Here is a 20396-nt window from a genome sequence, read left to right on the forward strand (position 1 = left end):
GGGCATAATAGGGTGTAGGGCTTACATAAGAAAGGGATAAGGGATCAGGATCCTAATCCAGTTTCTCAATTTTCCAAATTGCCTTCTTCTTTGACTGAATGGACTGGATAATTATTAAATTCCTATTAAACTTTATGGCCAAATCCCTATTTTGCTTTATGTGGTGTCTGCCTGAACACAGAATAGATGTGCTCTCATACTGTAGGCACTAGGTATACATTCGTTGATGATAATCTGCTCCATTTTTGTATTCTAGCAATTGCAGTACTATTGTTTAGAGCTTTTGTGGAGTCTGCTGGTCAAGTTTAAGTAAAGGGCAAATCTCCTTTAATTTAAATATATAGAACAGTCTATTAAACATTTTTGTTCTTCAGAAGACACTGTTCCATTCCATCAAAATAGACTTTCACTCATTACAGGTGTTGCCGTAAGGCTACTGAGCTCTCTGGCTGTCTAACCTTGCCTTCTTGTCATCAGCTATTAAAACTACTAAAACAGAAGAATGCTTAACCACTACAGCTGTTAAAACATTAGTACGTGCTTTTGTGAGTGCAAATTTAAATACTTTGAATGGCCCTTTAGGGGATCTTCCTTCTCTTTTTTAACTTACAGTTCCATCAAAATTCAGCCATAATGTTACCTTTTTCACTCCCTGAATGTACTCATATTTCTCCACTATTCCCAGAAAAGGTTCAGTTAGCCATTGGTCTAAGGAATAGTGTTTAAGCTGTTAGTTTCTTATTTAAAATTCATCAGCCAAAACTTCAGTGACTTATTGGCATTGCTTCTGTCTTTGACTCCAAGCTTTTATTACCCTAAAATTTCAAATGATGCTTATAGAATGGGTCAGGATAAGACTAGCAAAAAGGGAATCAAAGGGGATTGTTTTTCGTCTTACCTGTCTTATAGAACTGTAGTGCAATATCCAGCTCACAACCTATTTCTGATTCTTGAATTCTACATTTATCCCTGTTTCTCTCTTCTTATTTTAAATTCACATTCTGTCTTATACAAATGTTGGCTTCTTATACATTGTCTACTAAATTTTATAGGATTTTCTTCTAAACTCTCTGGTTTGCTAATTCTTCTATATTTTCTCAATTAATTTGGGCTTTAAGGAATATATCAAATGTTACCAAATTTTATAACTCAGTTTCTTACCTTTCTATACAGCTCTAGATCACTATTTTAACTATAATCCACTTGGTTAACTAAGAACTTGCTACTGAAAACATGGTCTGTGTAGCGGTATCACTGACATCATCCCAGAAATGTTGTTAGAAACGTTAACCCCTGAGCCCACCGAAGACTTAACTGAATCAGAACCTGAATTTTAAAATTTGAGAAAAACAGTTCTAATGGGCACCTTCCAATTAATGAAGCCTAGACAGAATTTTTGACTTTGTTCTCCATCCAGTTCCCCACTGGGTGTCCTCCCTTCCTTTTCCCCATCTCCCGCTGTCCCAGCCCCATTTCTTTCTTTCCTTCACTCCTCTCATACCATCTATTGAAAAGTCTTATGATATCTACCTGCAACGTACATTGCAAATGCATCCATTTGTATCATTCTTCATGATAACCACTTTCTATCACTGTATGGTATTTACTATATATGGTCACTCATCATGAATTAAAGTTATATTTCTACACTTGTCTTTCATCTTCAGTGCCTCCCTTCCTCTCGTCCCAACTAAAACGTAAAATCCTTCAGAGCAGGATCTTGTCTGCCTTGTTCACCTCTGTATCTCTAGTAAATAGAATGATAAATGGTGTGGAGAAGATGGCCAAAAAACATTAATTGAATTACTAAATGAATTGTGAGGGTTTTCACTTTCTCAAACAGCATCGATCACAAGTTAGATGCTCCATGATAGTAGGGATAGTTGAATTGGGACTCAACAGTGGCTTCTCTCTGGGTCTCATATTCTGATATGGAGAAATGATTCCACATTGAAAAGGGCATTTCCATTATGAGAAAACAAACAAGTAAATTAATAATCAATACAGAGGATAAAAAGATTTGGGTCATATCCATATTTAGTAATGCACCAACTGTGTGACTCGAGATGTTATTTAAGTTTGGGTTTCAGTTTCCTCATCTATAAAAGGAAGACATTGCACTACATGCAGGCTGTTTACCATGTGTCATCCTGACCAAAGGTATTCTATGGTAAATGTTTTACCTACCCATCTCCCCCATTTTTCAAAACTTTTCTGACATACGTCAATGAGTAGGTCATTTGTGCTCATGTGTTATTGCTATCAGGGGTCATGTTAGCAGCTTTGAATCAATTACAATTTTTAATTGCAGCTGAATGTATTTAATTATATAATTTTGAGCTGTCCAGTTTTAATTCCACCAAAATTACCTCAAGAAACTGGGACACTATGAAAGATGACTGACAAAGAGAAAAAATAGCATGACTAAAGCTTTTATATGCACGAACTCATATGTTATGTCCTATTTTTGTTATGTGTGCTAGGGGTGAGATTTCTCTATTTATTAATCTTATCAACAAAATAAGCTTAGTGTAGCCCACATACACAAAGATTACTGATCATCTAGCCTACAGTTTAAAAAACAATAAATTTTGAAGCCTTTGGACTGAAGATTCTCTAGGATCTCTCTTTTGAAACACATAAACATGTACATACATAAACATACAAATTGCTTTCAACGGTTTATGGAATAGCAAATTAAAGATGAGTCTGTTTGTCATTCAATTATGAAAGGTGTTGACGTAAATATATTTATTCATATATTTCAAAAAGTATGTAGGGCTTCCAGCCAAGGTAAAGAAACAGAGACCACATTTACTGTCTTCCCTATAATAAAAAAAACCCAGAAAATTTATGAAATGACTGTTTTTTTAGACATTGGACAACAAAGAACAGTGACCTCTGAGACATAGGATACAAGATGAGCCCTAAAAGTGCCCAAGATTACTGCCTGTTGAAAGCTTCAGGCTGTAGCTCAGGGAAGGGGAGACTAACTAAGCACAATAACCCCCCAGAGTTGAGATGGAGCTGGGAGTCTGGGGAGACTAAGGCAGCTGGAACAATGGAAAGGGGAGAGCTGCATAGAAAGGAGCTTTGGAGATCCAAAAAAGACTCTATCGAGTCTTCATCTGAATATTGAGCAGTGTATGTATGAGGAAACTAGTCAAGACTGGGAAAATAACCATCCAAAACGATTAGCAGGAAGCATGCTGAGAACTGACACAGGACCAGAAATAGTTCCTGCCCCATTAGCCAAAGCAGAAAACTTCATAATTCATGGTACATTGGATAGAATACTCAGAAGAGTTTTGCTTCAATGGTGGGTTAAAATCAGACCTAGCCCTACATGCTGCAATGTTACTGCATAACAAAGCTTAAAAGTGGGTCAGAAAGTTGATTCTCTGTAACCTAACTTTGTCCCAGAACAAAGCTCAAGAATATGTACAGGAATACCAAAGTCTCCAGGACTCAATGAAATAAAATTCACAATGTCTGGCATTCAATAGAAAATAATTAAGCATGTGAAGAAGTAAGGATATACAGTCCATAACCCAAAATGTCACAGAAGACTGAATTAGTAGATAAGAATATTAAAACATATATTTATTTTTTCAAAATAAATTTTATTGGGTATATTTGAGGCTTAAAACATGACGTTATAGGATACATATAGATAGTAAAATCTTATTAAAGTGAAGCTGACTGATACATCTATCATCTGACATAATTCCTTTCTTCTTGTGTAAAGTGCTGCTAAATTCTACTTACTTAACAGAAATCCCTAATGCAATATAATTTTATTAACGTTAGTCCTCATGTTGTACACTTGATCTCCAAACTTGTTCATCCTACATATCTGCCATTTTGTATCCTTTAACATACAGTATTTCATATTTTCAAGAACTTAGAGGTAAGATTGTAGATGTTAAGTAGGAATATAGAAGATATAAAAAGATCCAAATTAAACTTCTGGTCATGCAAACTATAATGTCTGAGATTAAAAAAAAAAGAAAGAAAACTGCCCTGGATGTGAGTAACATCAGATTAGGCATTGTAGAAGAAAAGATAAGTAAATTTAAAGATTTAGCAATAAACACTATCCAAAATGAAATACATAAAAGGCAAAAAAAATGAAAAATTCAAGATAACTTGAAGTTGTTTAATGTATGTGTAACTGAAATCCTCCAAAGAAGAAAGAAAGAATTGAGACAGGCAATTTTTAAATAAATAATTGTGGAGGAATTGAACATGGACACAAACAACGGTCATCAAGTCCTGGAACAGGTAGCCGCTTGAGGCATTTATCTGGCACTGTTTCAGAGAAATCTTTATTTCAATCTATTCCTGTATGTTAGTTATTGAAAAACAACAGACAGTCGCAAAACAAGTTGATCTTTTTGTGTTCTTTGAGCCCAGTCACGAAGGGCCCTAGTGACTGGGCCTCACACCAAGCAAATAGTTACAAAAGAGCTAGGGTCCCAGACTATGCCAAAGCTTCATGAGACCTCTCCTCATCTGTGCACGGACGGGCAGCTGACTCTGGAGCCCAAGCTGTTGCTTCCTGGTCTGGTGATGCTTCCTCCATAGTCTGGTGAGTATATATATATACATATATATATGTGTGTGTGTGTATATATATATACATATATATGTATATAATATATATATGTATATAATATATATGTATATAATATATATATATGTATTTTTTCTTTTCTTCTCCCTTTCCCACTGTGATTTGCTTATTATATCTGTATTGACATATACTTGGGATAAAGGCTGTTTACCCTCATACATTTCCAGCACAGAACAATAATGTCTGTTAATTTTTAGAATTTGAGGAAAACTTTAAACCCACAGATACAGGAAGTTCAAAGTATAAGAAACCCTAAATACGTCATAATTAATTATTTAATGATTTTCCAGAGAAGAAAAATCAGACGCTGGAGTCCTAGAACATTATTGAACCTACAAGTGGTTTGGAGACTCCTGACACAATAAATCTCAAAAATAGTATGCTGAGTGACAAAAGCTAGACCACCCCTCCCCACTAAAAGAGTACATACTATATGTTTCCATAAGTATAACATTCTAAAGAATAAAAACTATAATGACAGAAATAAAATAATTTGTTTCTCGAGATGCAATGTAGGGGAGCGATGGTGAGAACAGAAGGAAAGAAGTAGAGAAAAAGACACAAGGTAACTTTTTGGGGTTGATGAGCGTGTTCATTTTTCCAATTGTGGAGATGGTTTAATGAGCCTATACATATGTTAAAACTCATAAAATTGTGCAACTTAAATATGTGTAGTTTATTATAGGTCAGTTATACCTGAATAAAGCATTTCCTTTAAGCAAAAGTATATGGTACTTTCTATGTGTTGGTTAACATGTTAAGCACTTTATGTGGAGTATGTCATTTTGTCTTTATAAAACCTTGTGAGATAAACACTATTATTATTCTCAGGAAGCTTAATGATATTGTTTGGCTTTGTGTCCCCACTCAAATTTCATCTTGAATTGTAGTCCCTAGGAGTTGAGGGAGGAACCTGGTGGGAGGTGATTGAATCATGGGGGCAGTTTCCTCCATGCTGTTCTCATGAGAGTGAGTGAGTTCTCACAAGATCTGATGGTTTTGTAAGTGTTTGGCAAGTTCCTTCTTCACTTGCTTTCTTTTCCTGCTGCTTGTGAAGATATGCCTGCTTTCCCTTTGCCTTCCGCTATGATTGTAAGTTTCCTGAGGCCTCCCCAGCCATGTGGAACTGCGAGTCAACTAAACCTCTTACCTTTATAAATCACCCAGTCTTGGGTATTTTTTTTATGGCAATGTGTAAACAGACTGATAAACTGAGTCTTGGCTAAGCAAAGTTACTAACCAAAGCACACAAAGTCAGAGAAAATGTCTAGACCTCAACTCAAGTCTTGCAGAATTCCAAAACATCTTCCCCATCCACTATTTTACATTCTAGGGTTAAATAACTGAGAAATTATTTTTGGTAATTATTTAAAAATTTCTCTTCTATGAAAGATCTTCCATTAGCATTTCAGTTTGGGGATTATAGGACATTATTAGTTTCCATTCATATTCTCTAGCTCTTCGGCTTTTTCAACGTTAACTGCCCTGCCATGATGGCCTTGGGCCTTTGGGCCGGCAGAGGCCAGTGGGTTCTGTTTCACAATTTGCTTACACTGACTCCTGCCTGTACTTTATTCAAGGTTTCCTACTCTCCTCTCCTGCTCCTTCTCTCCTTGATTCTATGCTTCAAGCCCCAATTTTTGGTTCAGATCTTCTATTGAATTATTGCCTCATTAGGTCTCATTTTCCCAGAAAACTATCTTTGGCCCTCTCCACCTTATATTTTGACTATTGATTCCATGGGATTCTTGGCGGTGACAGCACACAATGCTCTGGGCAGGAGACCCTGTTTCCACCAACCTAGGCCATGCACAAATCCCATGGCTCAAATATCTCCAGAGAACAAAAGTCAGATACTGGAGTCAGTGAACCAGATAAACTTTCAGAGATTAAACAAATTTGTTTTAAAAAAGAGTGTCTGCTATTGTGTTTTGATGGCTGTGACATTGCTGTTTGGAGCTATGCTGTACATCATCTGCTGTTGTTACATTTGTTATATCAATCAATCAGAGGCAATTATGAAACTGCCATCTCCATCCTTTTCATTTAGCAAGGCTGTCTAATTCTGCAACTATTAATAACCTTTTTATTCCTCTTAGTGTATCATCCTTCTTTTCTCTGCTGCTTTTTTGCAACTTTTTTGCTGGTACTGACTTGGCTTATGAGACAGTTGCATGTAGAGGATGTTAAGAAATTAAAGAAGGCCGGGCACGGTGGCTCTCGCCTGTAATCCCAGCACTTTGGGAGTCTGAGGTGGGCGGATCACAAGGTCAAGAGATTGAGACCATCCTGGCCAACATGGTGAAACTCCGTCTCCACTAAAATTACAAAAATTAGCTGGGCATGGTGGCGCGCGTTTGTAGTCCCAGCTAATCGGGAGGCTGAGGCAGGAGAATCGCTTGAACCCGGGAGGCGGAGGTTGCAGTGAGCTGAGATCGCACCACTGCACTCCAGCCTGGTGACAGAGGGAGACTCCGTCTCAAAAAAAAAAAAAAAAATTCAACAATATTGATTGCACCAGCTTGAAGTAATAGAGAATTATTTTCATAGTGGTGCCTAGTATGTACGTGACACCATCAATTATGTAAAGTATTTTTAGATGGAGAAAAAAAGATAATTTTCTTAAGGTCTGGATCTGAATATGATCATTGGATTGTATAAGAAATAATTTCACTGGTAGAGGAGAGTTGGGTGATTTCACCAAAAATTTCATGTCATGTCATAAACTTGCAGTCTGGCCAAGAAGCAGACAGTTCACATTTATCTTTCTCATATCTAGTATACTAAGGAATAATAATGAAAATAAATGTTTGCTTCAGTAGCATGTGGGATTTTGAATTGGCACCTAAAATTCTGCTTCAAAAAGCTTCATTTCTGTGGAGTCAGAGATTTTAGAGATGAAAGCCAAATGCTAAGTGTGTGCTTACACCTGGGCTGTAAGTCTCTCTGCCCAGTGTTTTGCTTTCACTTATCAAATGCTATGTAGGAAGAGAGGGATGCAACTTCATGGCAGCTGATAGGAAAGAGGAAAAATTGAATATCTAGAATTACAACTGTCCATCTTGATTCTTTTGTTTATAAGCCATTAGACATTAGATGAAGTCCTTAACCTTTATAATTTTGTTTCTTTATAAAATAGTGGTATAATACGAGTGGGCTTCAAAAAGATCATGGGAATATGTATTATGAATGGATTTCAAAAATTTTTTGCACTCAAGTAAACTCATGCTAACATCTTATAACACGTCTGAGCAGAATCTAGTTTGAAACACTCAGGAGGATAAGGCATCAGTTTGAAAAGAGCCCCTCTAAGTGTAATGTGAATTCTGCTAAATATTTTTATTTATTTATTTTTTAAGACAAGTTCTTGCTCTGTCATCCAGGCTGGAGTGCAATGGTGTGACTATGGCTCACTGCAGCCTCAAACTCCCAGGCTTAAGTAATCCTCCCACCTCAGTCTCCTGAGTAGCTGTGACTACAGATGCATGCTACCATGCCTGGCTATTTTTTTTTATTTTTTGTAGAGAAGAGGTCTCACTATTTTGCCCAGGCTGATCTCAAACTCCTGAGCTCCGGTGACCCTCCTGCCTCGGCCTCCCAAAATGCTGGACTTACAGGCATGAGCTACCACAGCTGGCCAAATTCTGCTAAAATTGAAACAAGAATGAATGTCAAATTTATGGTCAAGCTTGGGTGGAAGAGTGGCAAAATCATTGATGCTATATGAAAAGTTTATGCAGACAATGCCCTAAAGGAATGAGAAGTTTACAAATGAATGATTTGTTTTAAGATGTTCACAGCAGCATACCATCCATATCAGTTTTTGAGGAAAAAATTTATCTTTTTCATGTCCTAATTGAGGAGGACCAATGATTAACAACATTAACAATAGCCAACATCATAGACATCTCTGTTGGTTTGGGTTACACAATTCTGCCAGAAAAATTAAAGTTGGGCAAACTTTCCACTCGATGGGTGCCAAAACTGTTGTGTCCAGATCAACTGTAGACAAGAGCAGAGCTTTCAATTGACATTTTAAAAAAGTAGGGTTAAGATTCTGATGCCTTTCTTCAAAGAATTGTTATAGGAGATGAAACATGGCTTTACCAGGATAATTCTGAAAACAAAGCACAATCAAAGCAATACCAAGAGGTGGAAGTGGTCCAATCAAAGCAAAAGCAGACGATCTATGAGGAAAGGTTATGGCAACAGTTTTTTTTAGGATGCTCAAGGCATTTTGCTTGCTCACTTTCTGTAGGACCAGAGAATGATAACATCTGCTTATTATGAGGGTGTTTTGAGAAAGTTAGCCAAATCTTTAGCAGAAGAATGCCCAGAAAAACTTCACCAGAGACTCCTTCATTATGACAATACTCCTGTTCATTCTTCTCATCAAGCAAGGGCAATTTTGCAAGAGTTTTGATGGAAAATCATTAGGCATTCACCTTGCAATCCTGATTTGGCTGCTTCTGACTTCTTTTTGTTTCCTAATCTTACAAAATCTGTGAAAAGCATCCATGTTAATAATGTGAAGAAGACCTCATTGGTTAAATTCCCAGTACCCTCAGTTCTTTAGAGATGGACTAAGTGGCTGGTATGATCATTTATGAAAGTGTCTTGAACTTGATGGAGCCGATGTTGAGAAAGTTTATGTTTACATCTTTCAATTCAATTTTTCATGGAGTTTTTGAAGTTCCCTTGTATTATCTGAAAGATTAAATAAATGAATATATTGTTGAACAGATAATGGGCACTTGATGATCAGTAACTAAAATGACAATCATATTGACCTATCCTGGTGCTTTAAAAAAACAACAACAATTGATTGAATTCCAAAAACACATCCACCATGGAACATGTTTTCTTCTCTACTCACAAAGAAAATGGTTAAAAAGTAGATCTTAGGTTTTTATTCTCTTCTGCCTGATTTACATTTTAGTGATTGCCTCATCACTGATTTTATACTAAATTTAGAGGTGTGACTAAATAATTCTGTTTTGCAGCATAAATTAAAAAATAATATACTTAGAATTGTACTTCTCCTTATTTTTCTCTTACTTCTCCTTATCAACATAAAATACCATTTACTGAACGCCTACGCACAGTGCATGGCAGACCATTCCTTGCTCTTTCTTAATTTTATTGGCTTTTTCTAAAATGTCTTCTATTAGAGAAAGGAAATAAAATTATTGAAATGTATGACATTTCTTTAAATAAATAGGGATTTATATAACTCTTGAAAAGAGATAGTATAAATATGTATTTTAGTAACATTTTTTCACAAACATTGGTGACAGTAGTTTCCTAAACAGTAACCATATATTCAAAATAATGAGCAAAACTGTTAGATGTTGGAAGAAAGAGGCAACTATTGTTTGTTTTCTAGTTTTTTTGGGTACTCATCAAAATATGATTTTTTTCTCCTTAGTGTATCATCTTGCTTTTCTCCTAAAGGAGAATTTTACCAACTTCCTTAAGAAGTAAAAGCAACAATATAAAAATATTATGGTGTGCCTCAAAGTTTGACTGTTTGAAAAGGTAACTGAAGTAGTTTCTGATAAAATAATGGGGGATCAGAAAATGGAGTTTCCTTCTTGTTTGATCAAAAGGATGATTGGGAGATAATATTTAGCTGAAAATATGGAGAACACTAAATGGAAGCTTTATCCTTTAACACAAAATGTGGAAACAACCCATAACATATTGCTTAATTGTTCTGATTATGTACTCAAAACCAAAATTTCACTTAACCTGCAGTGGGTAATCTATGGTCATGTAAAACTTGCTCAAGTAGACTAACCATGGCAGACTTTCCATTTGAGTTTCTTTGGCCTATATTCTCTAAAATCGTGCACCGAAAGGAGAATTGACTATGTCTGCAGGAGATTTTGGCTCTAAAATTGGCTGCCAGTATGTAACTGTGGGAAAATTACCTAGGAAGCAGATCCATTCTCCTGATGATCTGTTAACCAAATAACCAGTTCTGATAGTTTTAAACAACAATGTTAGTCAGCTTAACAGGAATATGAATTAAACTAAGTCTAATTGTAACTGAGAAAAATGGTCAAGAATTTAAAAAACATAAGAAGTTCAATTAAAAATGCTATTTTCCAGCCAACATTTTGACTTTTATACATGTTAGAATTGTTTCAGTTATTTCTTTTGGATGTGAATTTGGATGCTTTTGAATGTCATTTTATATTTTTTCAAACTTCAAGCACTTTTAATATTCTGTTGCCAATATCTCAAATGGCATATCAAGTTTCAGTTTGTATCTGTAACAATTTAAAATTTAAATTTAATTCAAAAGCATGTGAAATAATCACAATTTCAAATTAAATTAAATTTTAATTTTAAATTGAGCTTCTATTTTAAGTGGAATTAAATCTTTATTTTAATTTAAGTTCAATTTTCAGTTATTTTGATTAAGGAAAGATTGAATTACATTAACTGTTTAAATTAAATTAAGATTTTAAAATTAAATCCAAAAGCATCTTAAATAAACATAAATTGGAGAAAAATCTCATCAGATGGGAAATGCAGAAATTCTATTTGCCAATAAGAGACAATTGGGATAGTTATAAGTTAATTGACATACTGGACATAAAAGGGTTAAAAATTTCAAAGTGTGTAAAGAAAGTGGAGCTGTTCAGAATATTTTATTATAGTAGATTACATGATTAGTACCTCTAATATTCCTTGACTATAAATTAATAAATGCAAAGAATTTTAAAAAATGACTGAAAAATTCCTGAAACTGCTAAAATCTGACGAAACAGAAATAATGTTAAAATGGATCTAGAGATCAACAGAAACTGAGAAATTCCCATTATAAATGTTGACATTTCTGTTTTGCTAGATCGTTTATCGTGAGACACCAAAATTCAACCTTCCTTTTAAGTTCTTAAAATATTCCTGTTTGATTTTTAGTTTTCTCATCACTTAAAGGTATAAAAAGCATTTTCACCAAACCAGTAAACTTAGTAAATAAAACGAGTTAGATGTTTAGAAAGTTGGGTTTTGCGGAGTTAATTTTCAGGAAAACATGCTGCCGGTTGCTAACATCTCTAACCACTGGTTTTTGTATCTGTAAAATGAGAATGATGATAACGTTGCCATCTTCCTTCATATCCGACATTGTGAAAATGCTGTACCTAATTAATTGTCTCATTTAATCCTGACCACCAGCCAGTGAGAAAGGTATAAATGAGGAAATAGATACTCAGAAAAGTGATTTACGAAAAAAGAGGCACAGGTAGCAAATGATGGAGCTGAGCTTCAAACCCAAATGGTATCACTCCAGAGATCAGGTCTTTAGGTGTTGGGCTAAGGTCAGGCCATGTTTTTTTTTGTTTTGTTTTTTTGAGACTTTTTTTTTCTCTGTCGCCCAGGCTGGAGTGCAGTGGTGCAATCTCAGCTCACTGCAAGCTCCGCCTCCTGGCTTCACGCCATTCTCCTGCCTCAGCCTCCTGAGTAGCTGGGACTACAGGCACGTGCCACCACGCCTGGCTAATTTTTTTCACCTTGTTAGCCATATGGTCTCGATCTCCTGACCTTGTGATCCACCGGCCTCAGCCTCCCAAAGTGCTGGGATTATAGGTGTGAGCCACCGCGCCCAGCCTCTTGGTCAGTCCATGTTTTCTGTATTGAATTCCTAATGATACCAATAAGCTAACTCTTTTTTTAGTTGGATGTGTATATGCACATATATATATATCTATATATATCCATGTGCCTATATGTATATGTGCGTGAATGTAAATGTACATATATATATACACATATAAAACAGTACTATTAAATTTTCTGGTCATTTTTTTTCTCTTGAGACTAAAAATCTCAAATGTAAGCCCTCTCAAGAGGCTAATATGGTACATGAACACAGACATTTCCTCTGGTGTGTATGTGGACCATGTGAAGATGAGGGAGAGGGAATGGTGGGATGGATGATAGAAGCAAATCATTAATTACAAGGGAAAATGAAACACCTACCAGTGGACAACTACCCAAAAGCGTGTATGCCTTGAACAAAGTAAGATTGGCATGGATTATTCTGAAATCAAGAGAACTTCTGGGCCATTAGTCCTCATTGCTTCTCATTAGCTTCTGTGGAGTTACATAAACTAGATTTGTCAAAGATGTGTGATGAGCTAGGGCCACAGACATCTCTGTTCTCTCTGTTTGCAGGGAGTTTTCCTTTGCCATCTGCAGTTTACTGCTATGTATATGGTGAACTTACCATGTTCTGAAAATTAACAGAGAATACCTGGCTATTTTTTTCTAGGCTGAAAATCTGATGTAAAATGTTAGCTTGACCAGTGAAAAAACTCTTTCATCCATCTATCCCTTAAAAATATAATGTATTAGTACTATGTTTCAGATACTGATAGGCTTCAGGGCTACAAAGATGAAAATGATATAGTCTCTGCCTTTTGGGGTTAATAGTTAATAGGAAAATCAGACAAACAGAAAATTGTAGTATAATCTGATAAGTACAATGTAAAAGATACAAGGTAATAATAATATCTAACGTTTATTGAGTGCTTACTTTGGGTTAGACTGTCCTAGCATTTTGCGGTACTAAGCGGTAGTTACTCTTATTATACTGAATTAAGATGAGAAAACCAAGACACACAGATTTTAAATTACTTGTCAATACAGATAGCAAAGAGATGGACTTACATTTGAATCCAGATAATCTATTACCAAAATCAGGGTACAAGAGACACTTTGCAATATTGCCTCTTGTATCGGAGTATAAATAAAGGCCCTGATAGAAAGCACATTATCATTATGTTCAAGTTAAAATGAAGGTTGGAGACTTGAAATAAATTTCTGCCTTTGGGAAAAGAAATACAAAATTAAAGAAGCATGCCTCAATTCAGACAGTAATGTATAGTGCTTACGAGTCAGACTGGTCAACTGAATCTGGTTCAGCCACTTACTAGTAGCTGTGCGACCAAAAGAAGTTATTTAACCCCTCTAAGCCTTAGTTTGCTCATCTGTAAAATGAGACAATATATAGTATATAGTATATGGTTTGTGAGGATGATTATATGAGATCATATTTGCAAATACTTAGAAAGAGGATTGGAGATTAGAGGGAGTGACCAATAAATATTAATTTTTACTAAATGCAGCCAGTGAATTTACAAATTATTTCTTTATATCACAGAAACTAGTACCATATCCATTCTGTCTGATTTCTGAGGGCAAGTAAAGTATGTCAGTGGTGAAGTAACTTATAAGGTGGCTAGTGGAGCAAAATGTAAAAGAAAAATACTGCAACCTAAGAAGGAAAATGGTTCTAAGATAAATTCTAAGCTAAATATTAATAAGCTAAACTTCACACTTAATGAAACTTTATACATTTGTATTGGCATACATTACTTAAAAGACAGGTGTTCAGCCAATTATTTCCAAAGTGGCAGAATAAGTTCAGAGAACCCCAAGAATGATAAACAAAAAAGATCTGAATCATACATATCACAGTCAAACTGTTGAAAGCCAAAAACCAAAAGAGAAACTTGAAAGCAGCAAGAGAAAAATGACTCAACATGTACAAGTGAACAATAACATGAAAAATGCCTTATAGCTCATCAGAAACAACAGAGGCCAGAAGGCAATGGAATAACATATTCAAAGTGCTAAAAGAAAAAGACCTGTCAATCATGGTTTGTATAATTAACAAAACCATCCATCAAAAGTGAAGGCAAAATTAAGACATTCTTCCATAAACAAAGACTGAGCCAGTTCCTTGCTAGGCACTTTACATACACCATCTGATTTAATCTTGACCACAAACTTGTAAATTTTCTTTTCTTATTTCTCTTTTACAGTTGGGGGAACTGTGAAACCAAAGAGAAGTTGAGTAAATTGCTTGAGGCCATAGAGCTAGTGAATGGAATTTGAAGCCAGATCAGTCGTCCACTGATTCTACCTTCCCATGAAGTTTCATTGTGTTAGATTCTCTGCCTACAAGCGACTTTTCTTTAAATGAGTCTACCTAATGCTGATAGATGGATCCTCCTAAATATTACTTCTTGATGTTACTTTACTAAGAATCCTTGAATGGCTTTTTATTATTTGTAGCGTGAAGGCCAAATTCTTCACTCTGATGGCTTTTAAATTTCAGCACTAAAGTGTCATTTAAACATGATTTCTTAATATTTCTCAATATTTCTCAAGTTGACTGGGTTATTTCATATCTGCCAACCTCTTCTCCTTCAGTTGAAATCCTCCCTGTCATGGGTTGTGACTGACTGGGGCTGGCAAAAGAATTTACCAAGACAGTAGTGAGTTAAAGAAAGCAGGTTTATTAGAGAGAAAATATGTTGCAAGGAAGCAATGGGCAGCACAGCAGAGAAGGGGTTGTTTGAGAAGAGTCAAGGGCTTGAGGGAAGTTTTATAGGGTCACGCTTTAGGGGCCATATGTGGTTAGGGTCATGCTGCTTTGCTAAAAATACATTGGGGTGATTTTTAACTGGCAGGCCTTTCCACCCCAGGCATCCTGTGACAGGGTGTTTGTGCAAGGGTGTTTAGTCAGCCTTCTTGCGAGAAATGGTTTTCCTCTCCCCCTTTTCTTCTTTCTTCTATCTCGACAGCTAGTCTCCATCCTTGTTGCTTATCAGGACTCCACGCTCTCCATTAAAAAAAAGTATCTATTTTTTTGTGTGTGAGTTGGGGCTCATATCTTTTGATTCTTCTCTGATATTTCCACTCTTCCTTTTTACATATTGCCATTCACCTATTGGAGCCTGTATGCTGTCTTATATTGTGAGTTATTATAGCATCTATCTGTCTGTCTGTCTGTCTGTCTGTCTGTCTATCTCTATCTATCTATCTATCTATCTATCTATCTATCTATCTATCTATCTATCTATCTATGTCTGTCTATCTATCTAGCTATATCTATCTATCTATCTATCTATCTATCTATCTATCTATCTATCTATATATTTTTCTCTCTATAGAGTGAGAAATAAAAATGAAATTCTGTTCTATCCAACCAATTGAACTGACCCCCTCTTGGCCAAGGGGACCCTAGGGAAACCTTGAAAACAGAGTTCCTAGCCATAAAGTGATAAGAGGGCAGATTCAGCTCGTTATACACCCTTCTTTGCTAACTGCCATTAGACTTTTTTCCTTGAGGGTTAAACAGAAACCAGCTCTTTTGAAAGATTCACTCTACTGCTGATTTCAACCAACCCCTGAGGCTGCTTCTCCCTTTTTGTGGTTTTAATACAATGGCTGAATGGCATTCCTTGCTGATAAGAGACCAGGGACCATGGAGTGGTTCTGGCCAGTCTATAGAGGGTGTACAATGAGGATTTTTGTGTCCTCTGCTTTATCTTTTGACCTCAGAGGGCTGAAAACTCCATCCTCAGATCATGCTGATGCCATCACTTTTTGTACATGTGACCCATGAAGGGACGTAAATCTCAATTGCACATGTGCATCTTTCTCCATTCATAAATATTAATGACTCCTCCTATAGCTTATTAAATGTGTATACTTGGCCACTCCACTCAGCATAAATTTCTGTTACCTTTAAGTCTCCCTCAAAGTTCCTGTTTTTGGCTTGTGACTGGATGCTACACTTTCTGGCCTGTCAGAATGGCCACCTGCAGGCTGCAACCATTTAGGAGAAATAAAGCTCTTCTTTCCAAATTTGTGAGCGTTATTATTCTTCAGTTGACAATAGACAATAGATATAGATACATATATACGTACACAAAAATGTGTGTGTGTGTATATATGAGTGTGTATATATATATGAATAAAAGTGGCATATTTAAATATTAAATAATTGGATAATGGGACATATATATATATATAGAGAGAGAGAGTTTGCTTCTAGTTCATTTATGCTATCACATATATTTAACTGCATTACATGTATATGAAATGGCATAACTGGATTGGAAACAAGTCATGTTTTATTTTCCTTTACGTCTTCAGCAAGACTTAGCAGGGTACTTTCTATATTATAAGAGCCTATTAAATATTTATTGAATAATGCCTTGTGGTTCCTAGTTAAAAAGTGAAATACTAAAATCAAATAGTAAGAAAAAATCACCATATCCTGGTATTTAAATTGGTCCCACTTGGTTGGAAAATCATGTCAGTCTGGAATCTTGTTAAAATGAAATCTGAGAGAAACAGAAACTTCCTCTCTTTTCTTACTCCAGTCTCATGAGGCCAACACAGTACTTCAAAACCAAACACTTATGAATTTCTTCTCAACCATCATTGCTGCAGCCCCAGGGAAAATCAAGACAGCTGTGAGTGGTCATGGAAGTTCACAGATCATAAATTTGGTAAGCTAAGATGGTAACCAACTGATGGGGCAGATATGTAAGGTTCCTTCAAATTTGGAGTATAAAATATTGTGTAATGCTCATGCTTATCATGAAGAGTGAGCTGATCCAATTAAATGATCCAATGATAGACTCTATCTTAGACAAGTTGGAAGAGTACAGGACAGAGTAAGTTTACTATTCAGGAAAAAGTAATTGATTTCACAGTGGAAGCCAAGGAATTAAAAAATTGCTGTTTGGGAGAGTTTTGTCTGTGGGTCTGCCTGCTTCTCAAAATGTGTTCTATCTTTAAAGATACAACTGGGTCATTTCTTAATACAAATGTCTCTTTCTTTTTTTCTCTTTGATCCCTTTCTCACTTCTTTTTCTCTGAAAAAAAATTCAAATCATTTTGGGAATATTGTTTGTCTCAATATATACCAGTTTCATTTAATATGTTAAATATTAAACATGCCACTTTTATTCATCTAAGTCATTCTTTTAACTCTATATTCATTTAATTTACCAATAGTAAAACACAGTGAGTATTGGTAATAAATATTGGTCCTCTGCTCAGTCCCTGATTGGATTTCTTATCTTCTCAGGGAAAGAGAGGAGACTCGTTAGAAAGGGGAGGGTGAGATCAGGTGAAGAAATGGCAGGGAATGCAGGCTCTTTTTTGGTTCCAGATGAATTTTAGGATTGTCTTTTCTAGTTCTGTGAAGAATGATGGTGGTATTTTGATTGGAATTGCATTGAATTTATAGATTGCTTTTGGCAGTATGGTCATTTTTATACTATAAGTCCATAGTCACCATGACAGCATGGTACTGCAATAAAAATAGACACATAGACAAATGGAACAGAATAGAGAACCCGGAAATAAAGTAAAATATTGACAGCCAACTGATATTTGACAAAGCAAACGAAAACATAAAGTGGGGAAATGACACCCTATTCAACAAATGGTGCTGGGATAATTGCCTAGCCACATGTAGAAGAATGACACTGGATCCTCATCTCTCACCTTATATGAAAATCAACTCAAGATGGATCAAGAACTTAAATCTAAGACCTGAAACCGTAAACATTCTAGAAGATAACATTGGAAAAACCCTTCTAGACATTGTCTCAGGCAAAGACTTCATGACCGAGAACCCAAAAGCAAATGCAACAAAACAATGATAAATAGATGGGACTTAAGTAAACTAAAGTTTCCACACAGCAGAAGAAACAATCAGCAGAGTGAACAAACAACCCACAGAGTGGGAGAAAATCTTCACAGTCTGTACATCCGACAAAGGACTGATATCCAGAAGCTACAGGGAACTCAAACAAATTATCAAGAAAAAACCAAACAAACCCATCAAAAAATGGGCTGAGGACATGAATTGACAATTCTCAAAAGGAGATATACGAATGGCCAACAAACATATAATAAAATGCTCAACGTAACTAATGATCAGGGAAATGCAAATCAAAACCACAATGCAATACCACCTTACTCCTGCAAGAATGGCCATAATCAAAAAATTTTAAAAAATAGATGTTGGTGGGGTTGCAGTAAAAAGGGAACATTTTTACACTGCTGGTGGGAATGTTAACTAGTACAACCACAATGGAAAACCGTGTGGAGATTCCTTAAAGAACTATAAGTAGAAATACCATTTGATCCAGCAATCCCACTACTGGGTATCCACCCAGAGGAAAAGAAGTCATTATATGAAAAAGATACTTGTACATGCATGTTTATAGCAGCACAATTTGCAATTGCAAAAATATGGAACCAGCCCAAATGGCCATCAATCAATGAGTGGACAAAGAAATCGTGGTATATGTATGTATGTATGTGTATATATATATACCATGGAATACTATTCAGCCATAAAAAGGAACAAAATAATGACATTTACAGCAACCTGGATGGGACTGGATACTATTATTCTAAGTGAAGTAACTCAGGAATGGAAAACCAAACATCATGTGTCCTCACTCGTAAGTGGGAGCTAAGCTATGAGAATGCAAAGGCGTAAGAATGATACAGTGGACTTTGGGGACTTGGGTGAAAGGGTGGGAGGGTATGAGGGATAAAAAACTACACTTTGGGTACAGTGTATACTGCTTAGGTGATGGGTGCATCAAAATCTCAAAAATCACCACTAAAGAGCTTACTCATGTAACCAAACACCATTTGTTCCGCAAAAACCTATGGAGAAAAAAAAAAAAAAAGAGACAGTAGAGAAAGTTTTTCTTGGGAAGTGTGGAGCCAGAGAATGGGTCCTCATATTTCCAAAGTTCTTTATTCCTACCAGATAAGGAGGGGAAAAGGTGCAAAGATATGTCTATAATTGTATTTCCCATCCTGGAAATCTCAGCCAGCCAGAAGACCTGGAATCAATATTTAAGCCAGAGAAGATGACAATGAAGTGGGACCAAGTCACAGCCATGGGACTAGATGAATTTAGATTGCACACCCAACAGCCTTGAGCTAGCAAACTGCATAGCCTTTTCCTTAATCTTGCAATAATGCAATCAGGCATTTTATGGAAATCATAAAATGGAATCACATCCATCATTGGAAGAGTTTTGCTATACTTACTAAACTCCTTCTATATTCCAGGCTCTTTACTATGTGCTAGAAATGCCCATTGGTGTACAAGATAGACATAGGCCACTCCTACCATGCTTGAAGTTTAGTGGAAAAAGGAAGTGCTACTCTCCTCTTGAATTTTTTTCTGTATATCTCAAATTAAGGAGAACAAACATGTCTGCTTATAATCAAAGTTTATATTATTGTCTGCATTACTGTAATCACATAGGCATAAAAGCATATTCGGTTGGGGTAATCTAACAGTAACAACTACAACAAAATGCATGTAGAACTTTGGGATTTACAAGGTACTTTCACTTGTACTACCTCTTTTAACCTCACTGAGTTTCTTCTTTCACACTTGAAAGATAAAGAATAGCAATGTCTTTCTTGTACCGATGACATAGCTAGACAGCCAGGCAAAGGTTGTGCCTTCAATTGTGAGGATATGCATTTTATAGATGCTGAACCTGAGCCTCAGAGAAGAAACGTGAATTGTTTGTAGTGGAATATAAAGCTGAAAGAAAAAGTGGGACTTAAAGTATAGTCTTTGGACTCTGAAGTCTATGATTTTTTCATTGTATGTCAGCTGTTGCTCAACTGACCCATCAATCAAGTGGGAGCCAGGAGTATCCCCTCAGAATTTATCCAGACTTAATGTTCCAGGAAAGCTGATCACACTTTACTCCTTTTGGCAGCCCATATAATGATAGTGCAACCAAATAGGAAAAGAATAAAGAGGAGAGACAGAGAATATTAAGGTAGTAATAAAATTCATCCACAAGCTGACCACCCAGAAATAATCAATTTTGTGCATATCCTTTTTGTCATTATTTTAGAATCCATTATATTTCCTGGCTGATATTATTTC

At 35.9% G+C, this 20396-nt stretch overlaps 1 long non-coding RNA gene across 2 annotated transcripts in view; it reads left to right on the top strand.

Moving 5' to 3' along the window:
* Window positions 1-20396, top strand: part of LOC109023203 (uncharacterized) — a 92687-nt gene that overhangs the window by 9924 nt on the left and 62367 nt on the right. For both annotated transcript variants that reach the window (XR_008671462.2, XR_010130808.1), the window contains exon 2: window positions 16828-16956. This is a non-coding gene — a long non-coding RNA (uncharacterized lncRNA). The remainder of the gene's footprint in view (window positions 1-16827; window positions 16957-20396) is intronic.

Source organism: Gorilla gorilla, chromosome 15, assembly GCF_029281585.2.
Source record: "Gorilla gorilla gorilla isolate KB3781 chromosome 15, NHGRI_mGorGor1-v2.1_pri, whole genome shotgun sequence".
Classification (NCBI taxonomy): domain Eukaryota; kingdom Metazoa; phylum Chordata; class Mammalia; order Primates; family Hominidae; genus Gorilla; species Gorilla gorilla.